General features: G+C 39.4%; 1 protein-coding gene across 1 annotated transcript in view; it reads right to left on the reverse strand.

The window, feature by feature from the left end:
- The window catches only part of LOC128250430 (annexin A11-like), a 33161-nt gene that overhangs the window by 17026 nt on the left and 7233 nt on the right, over positions 1-8902 (reverse strand). The gene's annotated exons all lie outside the window — the stretch shown is intronic.

Genomic DNA, 8902 nt, shown 5'->3' on the forward strand with positions numbered 1-8902 from the left:
TCTGCCAAATCAGATTGGAGCCCGGTGTAGCCATCTAGTTTGCCAGTCCTCAGTCAAATCGTCCAACCCATGCTAGCATGGAAAGCGGACGTTAAACGATGATGATGAACTAAAGCACCAACCGATTGTGGTCGTTGCCAGCCTCCTCTGGCCCCTGTGCCGGTGGAATGTAAAAAGCACCCACTACACTCTCGGAGTGGTTGGCGTTAGGAAGGGCATCCAGTTGTAGAAATACTGCCAGATCAGACTGGAGCTTGGTGCAGCCTTCCTGGCTTCTCAGACCCCAGTCAAACCATCCAATCCATGCCAGCATGGAAAACAGACGCTGAACGATGATGATGATGATGATGATGATGATGATGATATGAAGCTAGCATGCTCTGCTGGATGTGCAATGTCGGTGTGCAGTATGTCTTAAAAGAAAAACTGGGTATCAGGTGTAGTGTGCAAGAGAGAAGACTGTGCTGGTATGGCCATGTGATTTGTATGGATGGGGACAGCTGTGTAAAGAAGTGCCATATTGTTTGTGGAGGGAACCTGTGGAAGAGATAGACCCAGGAAGATGTGTACAAGGTGGTGAAATATGATTTTTGGTTGCTGAGCTTTACAAAGGCAATGACATGTGACCAAGACTTCTGGTAATTTACTGTGCTTCAGAAGGGAAGATACTTCAAACTAGGCGGTGTATACTTCAAAAGGCAGCGAGCTGGCAGAAACGTTAGCACGCCGGACGAAATGCTTAGCGGTATTTCGTCTGCTGCTACGTTCCGAGTTCAAATTCCGCTGGGGTCGACTTTGCCTTTCATCCTTTCAGGGTCGATAAATTAAGTACCAGTTACGCACTGGGGTCAATATAATCGACTTAATCCCTTTGTCTGTCCTTGTTTGTCCCCTCTATGCTTAAGCCCCTTGTGGGCAATAAAGAAATAAGATACTTCAAGCTAAGTAAAATCATGGTTGTGGCCAGTGCTAGTGACATGTAAAGAGGCACCTGTGCCAGTGACATGTGCAAAGACACGTAGAAAGGCACCTGTGTTGGTGACATAAACGAGGCACCTGTGCTGGTGACACATAAGAGGCACCTGTGCTAGTGATATGAAAAAAAAAGCACCCAACACAGTCTATAGAATGGTTGGTGTTAGGAAGGGCATCAAGTCATAGAGACCAAGCCAAAACAAACACTAGAGCCTGGTGCAGCTCTCCAGTCAAACCACCTAACCTATGCCAGCATAATACACACACACACACACACACAATAGAGAACTATGCTTCCTAACCACATGGTCTCAGGTTCAATTTACTGTGTGACACATTGGGCAAGTATCTTCTACTATAGCCCTAGGTAGACTGTAGCCTTGCGAGTAAATTTGGCAGGTGGAAGCTGAAAAAAAACTGGTCGTGTGTGTCCATGTTTCGCCATCATGAGATAGTTATAAACAGCTGTTACTGTTACACACTGTCGTTTCTTTCCAATTTTCTATGAGACAGACTGACAGAAAGGGAAGAGAACAAGAGACACAACAGTTTTGTTACTACATTTCTATAGAAATACAATTTTATTTCAATTAATTTTGAAAATATTCAAAATTTTAGTAAAATGACTATCATTATTAAACTGCTGCTTGGAATGCAAATTAACATTAAATTTTGGTGGAAGGTTTTAATTTAAATCACTTTAAAAAGATGAAGGTCATATCAGAAAAAAAACAAGAGTTGTCTCAGGACTGTTGGTATCAAAATTGTTAAAACATCAGATTTCAAATCAGTGAGTTAATGATGGTAAACAAGCACCAAAACAGCTGTACTGAAATGCCTCATACCTTCAGAATAATGTCCAGTTACAAGGGAATGACTAGATTTGATTTTGATAAGAACATCCTGTGAATAAGCAAACCTTGATAACATATCTATATAATTTTGACAGGAGCCGAAGAGAGGAGCTTCTGTATGGCTGCATAATTTACTAGTAATAGCAGCTAAATCTCCCTCAAATTGTTACTACCCTATCATCTTAAATAAAGGATATGTTGGACAATGTAGCTGCCATATATTTTATCTTTTACTTGTTTCAGTCACTGGACTGTGGTCATGCTGGGGCACCACCTTGAAGGGTTTTAATTGAATGAATTAACCCCAGTATTTTGCCCTCTATTTTAAGCCTGGCACTTATTCTATTAGTTGTTTTTGTTGAACTACTAAGTTACAGGGACTTAAATAAACCAAGCATGGTAGTAGACAAACACAGACATACAGACACACACACGTGTGTGTGTGTCTACCAAATCTAATCACAAAGCTTTTATTATCTATTATCCTTATTATCACTTCTACATGTGTACACACACAGAGTTTCCAACTAATAAAACTACCAGGAGCTATTGAAGAAGACACTGAACTTAGAACCATAAGGTCGGGAAGTAAACTTTTTACCACACAGCCACACCTGCGCAAAATAAAATGGGATCGTCGTAGTTGGACTCGCTTACTCAAGGCCTTTGCTCTCCATTGAGCATTGGCTACTGATGACTTTTTCTCTCCTGGTCTCAACTCTGGACTGTTTTTCATGCAAGAGTATAGTTTTATGCTTGACACTAATCAAACTTTGGTAGATACCAGGCATGGAACCCTCAACCCTTGAGTTATGTTGTAACAAAATATTACATCAGTGTGGTAAGAAGTTTGCTTTCCAACAACACAGTTTAGAGTTCAACCCCACTGCATTGCACCTTGGCCAAGTACCTTCTCCTCTAGCCTTGGGCTAACCAAAGGCTTGTGAGAGGATTTGGTAGATGGAAACTGAAAGTAGCCTGTCGTATATATATATATATATATATATATATATATATATAGTTTTAGCGAAAAGAACCACTTTTACCGGTTGATAGCAGGCCAATCAATGATACACTTTCCAGGCAGAACTTTAATAAAGGTGGTAACACAGAGCAGTATTAGCTGTTTCGTCATCTATATTTCAGCTGACTTAAACTAAAAGATATATTTAAGCTGAACAAGAAATCAATTTGCAATATCTCATATTCTCCTGGTTCCCAGTACAAGGAACAAATATTTTATCTTTCTCTTTCTAAACATTGGCAACATTATCTACTGCTACCAGATATGACATTCAAAGAAGAATTTGAATTCCAAAACACAAGTATAATAGTATTTTCTACAAAAAAATGCATCACACAAACATAAGTATGTTTCCAGCAGCACATTTTATTTAAAACTTGTTTTATTAAATATCCTATATGAAACTTGTTATTTTTCTGTCCATGAATTACCATCTATTTTAAAACCTGTCTATCAACCTTCGAGAGAACACGTGTTGTTGGGCAACTTTGAATTATGGTACCATGAGACTGGAAGAGATCTTCATTGCTGGTGGTGTGCAGGAAATAAAAGGAAACTTTTACAATTTATTGTTAATCTTACACACCCATATGTTGGGGGGACAAACACAGACACACAAATATATATATACATATATCTGACGGGCTTTCAGTTTCCGTCTACCAAATCCACTCACAAGGCTTTGGTCGGCCCGAGGCTATAGTAGAAGACATATGCCCAAGGTGCCACGCAGTGGGACTGAACCCGGAACCATGTGGTTGGTAAGCAAGCTACTTACCACGCAGCCACTCCTACATATGTATATAGATACAAACAGACATGTATACATATACATACACAAATACATGCATATAAAGATGATTACATAATATAGATAAATATGTTACATACAAGCAAGAATTATGTATGTACACGTGCACCCTACCACTGCTGCACATAAGGTTCTTAAAGGCCATGGCTTAATTAATTACACTATAGACATCCACCTATAAATGTTTCTATACATTTTGGGTGTGTCATGTGAAGTAAATGGTTTTTCCTGTGACACAATCAGTCTAATATGATTTATTATTATTATTATTATGTAACTAACATACATATATGCTCAGAAATAATGCTAATAATGTAATAAATACTACTACCTACCACCACCACTGCTATTATAGTACTGCTCAATTCACACATAATTCACCACCACCACCACCACCATCAACACCACTAATATCACTACTTATGTTCTCATGTTTTCCTGCTACTGCTGTTCCTCCTTCTCCTCTTACCACTACTTCTCCCACCACCATTCTATTATTACTAACCTTTGTGGCTTTCCGTAGGTTGAAACTTTTCGCTGTGGTAGGCTTGGTATTTGGGTATACTCGTGTGTGTGTGTGTCTGTGTGTGTGTGCATGCTGCTTGGCCAGAGGTCATGTACTGGTACTGGGGTTGAGGAAATCGAACAGCCTCCCCACCCCATCTCCTCCAAAGTTGCTGGTTTGGTGCCAAAATTTGAAACTATTGTCCAGTTTAAAATTTAAGTTTTTCATGCGAGGTTCGGTGGTAGAATGCCTAGACACAAGGGCAGCCTGGGTTTAATTCCTGATCAATGCAAAGTTATTTATTTTATAGGCACAGGTATGGCTGTCCGGTAAGGTGTTTGCTTCCCAACCACATGGTCCCAGGTTCAGTCACACAGCGCAGCACTTTGTGCAAGTGTCTTTTACTATAACCCTGGCCTGACCCAAGTCTTGCGAGTGAATTTTTCGATGGAAACTGGAAGGAGCTCGTTGTATATGCATCTTTGTGTTTATACTCCACCCCCAGTCACTGGTGTAGGTTTGTTTATGTTACTGTAAAGTAGTGGTTTGGCAAAACAGACAGACAGAATAAGTACCAGTCTTTAAAAAAACAAAAACATAAGCAAAACATAAGGCGCAAGCATGGCAGTGAGGTAAGGTGTTTGCTTCCCAATCAATGATTCTGGGTTCAGTCCCACTACGTGGCACCTTAGACAAGTGTCTTCTACTATAGCTTCAGGCCAACCAAAGCCTTGTGAGTGGATCTGGTAGATGGAAACTGAAAGAAGCCTGTCATATATATCTATATATATATATATATATATATATATATATATATATATATATATATATATATATATATATATGTATATATTTATGTGTCTGTGTTTGTTTCCCTGCCATCACTTGACAACCGACTACAATTTCACTTGGCTTGATGGGTCTTCTCAAGCATAGCATATTGCCAAAGGTCACCAGACACATGTACCCTTAACACAGTTCTCAGGGAGATTCAGCGTGACGCAGAGTGTGACAAGGCTGGCCCTTTGAAATACAGTTACTACTCATTTTTGCCAGTTAAGTGGACTGGAGCAACACGGAATAAAATGTCTTGCTCGAGGACACAATGTGTCGCCAGGAATTGAACTCATGAACTTGCAATTGTAAGCTGGATACCCTAACCACTAAGCCACACACCTTCATTCATACATATACAGTTTCCATCTACCGAATCCATTCACAAGGCTTTGGGTTTGGCCTGGAGCTGTAGTAGGAGTGACACTTGTCCAATGTACCACACAGCAAGATTGAACTCAAGACCACATAGGTAGGAAGCCAGCTTAACCACACAGATGTGCTTGCATAAGTACATTGCTAAAAGTAAACAGAAAAAAACCTGTGTTATTCCTTGTCACTAAGTTTGTTTGCATTTAACATTTAAATATAACATTTAACATTACAAGCAATTATGATATACATTACATAACTACATTTATATGTTTGGATTTTACTCTTTTACTTTTTTACTTATTTCAGTCATTTGACTGCGGCCATGTTGGAGCACCACCTTTAGTCGAGCACATTGACCCCAGGACTTATTCTTTGTAAGCCTAGTTTATCGGTCTCTTTTGCCGAACCGCTAAGTTACGAGGATGTAAACACACCAGCATCGGTTGTCAAGCGATGTTGGGGGACAAACACAGACACACATATATATATATATACATGTATACGATAGGCTTCTTTTAGTTTCCGTCTACCAAATCCACTCACAAGGCTTTGGTCAGCCCAAGGCTATAGTAGAATACACTTGCCCAAGGTGTCACGCAGTGAGACTGAACCCAGAACCATGTGGTTGGTAAGCAAGCTAATTACCACACAGCCACTCCTGCGCCTGGTGTGTGTGTGTGTGTGTGTGTGTGTGTGTGTATACATTTATATACATCTGTATTGACTTTCTCACTAGTAATGCCTTACCCTATATCATCATCACTGTTTAACGTCTGTTTTCCATGCTGGCATGAGTTGGAGGGTTTGACAGGAGCTGGCCAGCTGAAGAGCTGTCTAGACTCCAATTGTCTGTTGTGGTACGGATTCTACAGCTTTATGCCCTTCCTAATGCCAACCACTTTACAGAGTGTGCTGGGTGCATTTTACATCCCACCAGCACAAGTGCATTTCATGGCACCTGAAAAGGACAAGCCTATATGTATGGATGACAATGACTTGACTTAGCTAGACACATCTCATGCACAAATGCAATTTTTTTTCCCAAATAAATTGCACTTCATATTTCAGGCTCTGATGAAGCTATAGGGTATTATTCAGGCACTTAACTAGGAGTCCACTGCATCTTCTAGCAGAAACAGCTGTAAGCTAATGAAGTTCATAACATGACCCTTATTTTCCTTTGTCGTCTCATTTTTTTTTATTACCGCTCTATATTTGTCTAACACTTTGTTCTGAAGCATATGAATATTGAATTCTACATCACGTTATGTCTTGGAACGCCCAAGTGAAATACACACACACACACACACACACACACACACACACACACACACACACACACACACACACACACACACACACACACACACACAAAGGGCTTCCACACAATTTCTTTCGACCAAATTTGCTTACAGAACAGTGATTGCTCCAGAGTTGTCATAGAAGACACTCACCTAAGGTGCTGTGTATTGGAACTGAACCAAGAACCAAATGAATGTGAAGCAAACTTCTCAACCAAACAGCCATGCCTGGATAATTTGTCACATGCAACTGCATACAAAAATGCATTGAGAAGTTAGTGATATGCCTTATATTTTTGTATATGAGGGGGCCAACTAAAAAAATGGTGATTTCTTCCAGTCAGGTCTAAATCTGGCCCTGGTTATTGTTTAACCACAGGGGACACCTGACCAAGTATACCTGTGATCAAAGACATTCATTCCAGTTGTGATTTTTTAGGAGTTTTCTTATGGGTAGGGAGCCTAGTGTATGTGTAAGTGTGCGCGTGTGTATCACCTCTCCATGTTTGTTTTCGTTCAGTTTCCTTGTATGTCTCCACTGTCCCGTTTTTGTTACCAGCTTTGACCCTCCACAAATCCCAAATTTTATAATTGGTTTGCACAAACAAATGCCTTCAAAGTCTTATATTGTTGTTCAATGCTTGAAATAAGGAATAGGACAGCCGACAACTGATGTTACTTATCTTGTTTTCCATTTGTTTCTCTCTCGTTTGCGTACCCAACTTTATTTTTGTATTTCATGTTGTTTACATTTGGTAGCGTCCTGTACCCATATATGCATATCTATATATATATGTATGTACATATATCTATGTATATATGCATATATATAACATATATGACTGGCTCCCGTGCCACTGGCACATAAAATAAAAATTCACCATTCCAGCGTGGTTGTTACCAGTGCTGCCAGACTGGCTCCTATGCAGGTGGCACGTAAAAAGCACCATTTCAGCATGGCCGATGCCAGTACTGCCTGCCTCGTGCCAGTGGCACATAAAAGCACCCACTACACTCTTGGAGTTAGGAAGGGCATCCAGCTGTAGAAACTTTGCCAGATTAGATTGGAGACTGGTGCAGCCTTCTGGCTCACCAGTCCTCAATGAAACCGTCCAACCCATGCCAGCATGGAAAGCGGACGTTAAATGATGATGATATATATATATATATATATGTATATATATATGAGTAGGGAGCCTAGGGTAAGTATGCACATGTATATGAAAATTACTTGCTAGTACAGCTGCTGCATTCATCGCTTGCATTTTAGAACTAGCTTTTTTTGCTTGTTGCAAGATCAGTGACTGTGTCACTTGAATTAGTATATATATATATATATATCACGAGCAGAAGCAAGCTACTGCCATTTCTAGCAAATGAGGTATCCAGTATTGAAGGGAGGCAGACATAGCCCAAAATTAAGCTGGTTTGCTGGTCCCATCACTGGAATATGGTAGGGATTCACTCCCCTGCTTCCAATATATCAGATGCAGCTATGCATCATTAACCAGCTAGAGATATCCTCTTGAGGGTTAAAAAAAATCACAGTAAAATCACAGTAAAATCCTTTCACACAGAACAGCCATGTTGATTGAAGTGGCTACGAACATTACTTGCTGGTTGAACTACTGGGTTCATCTCTTAGATTTTAGAACTAGTTTTTTTGCTTATATCTATCTATCTATCTATCTATTTAAAATGTAGAGATGCCTATAATAGGACATCTACTCGCTAGAAATAGCAGCAAAAGACTATATACCACAAAAATTAGGGATAATTTCGAAAGGAAATGAAAAATAAAAACTTTTAGCAATCTATATTCTGTACCATGGTTTCAAGTCAATTTTAGTAAGATAAAGATTATATATCTTACAAGGTCGGACTATCGTCAGCAGAAATGACCAGACAACATATGAAGCACAAGACTGTTTTTTTTACTCTCGCTAGACCACTGGTAGTAAATAAAATTTCTAAAATTTTTTTGCTACCCTATAATTTATTAATAATGATATCTATCTATCTAGATAGATAGATGATAGATAGATAGATAGATAGATAGATAGATAGATAGATAGATAGATTGATAGATAGATGACAGATAGATAGATGACAGATAGATAGATGACAGATAGATAGATGACAGATAGATAGATGACAGATAGATAGATGACAGATAGATGATAGATAGATAGATAGATGATAGATAGATAGATAGATAGATAG

This window comes from Octopus bimaculoides, chromosome 21 (genome assembly GCF_001194135.2).
Source record: "Octopus bimaculoides isolate UCB-OBI-ISO-001 chromosome 21, ASM119413v2, whole genome shotgun sequence".
NCBI classification, from domain to species: Eukaryota; Metazoa; Mollusca; class Cephalopoda; order Octopoda; family Octopodidae; genus Octopus; species Octopus bimaculoides.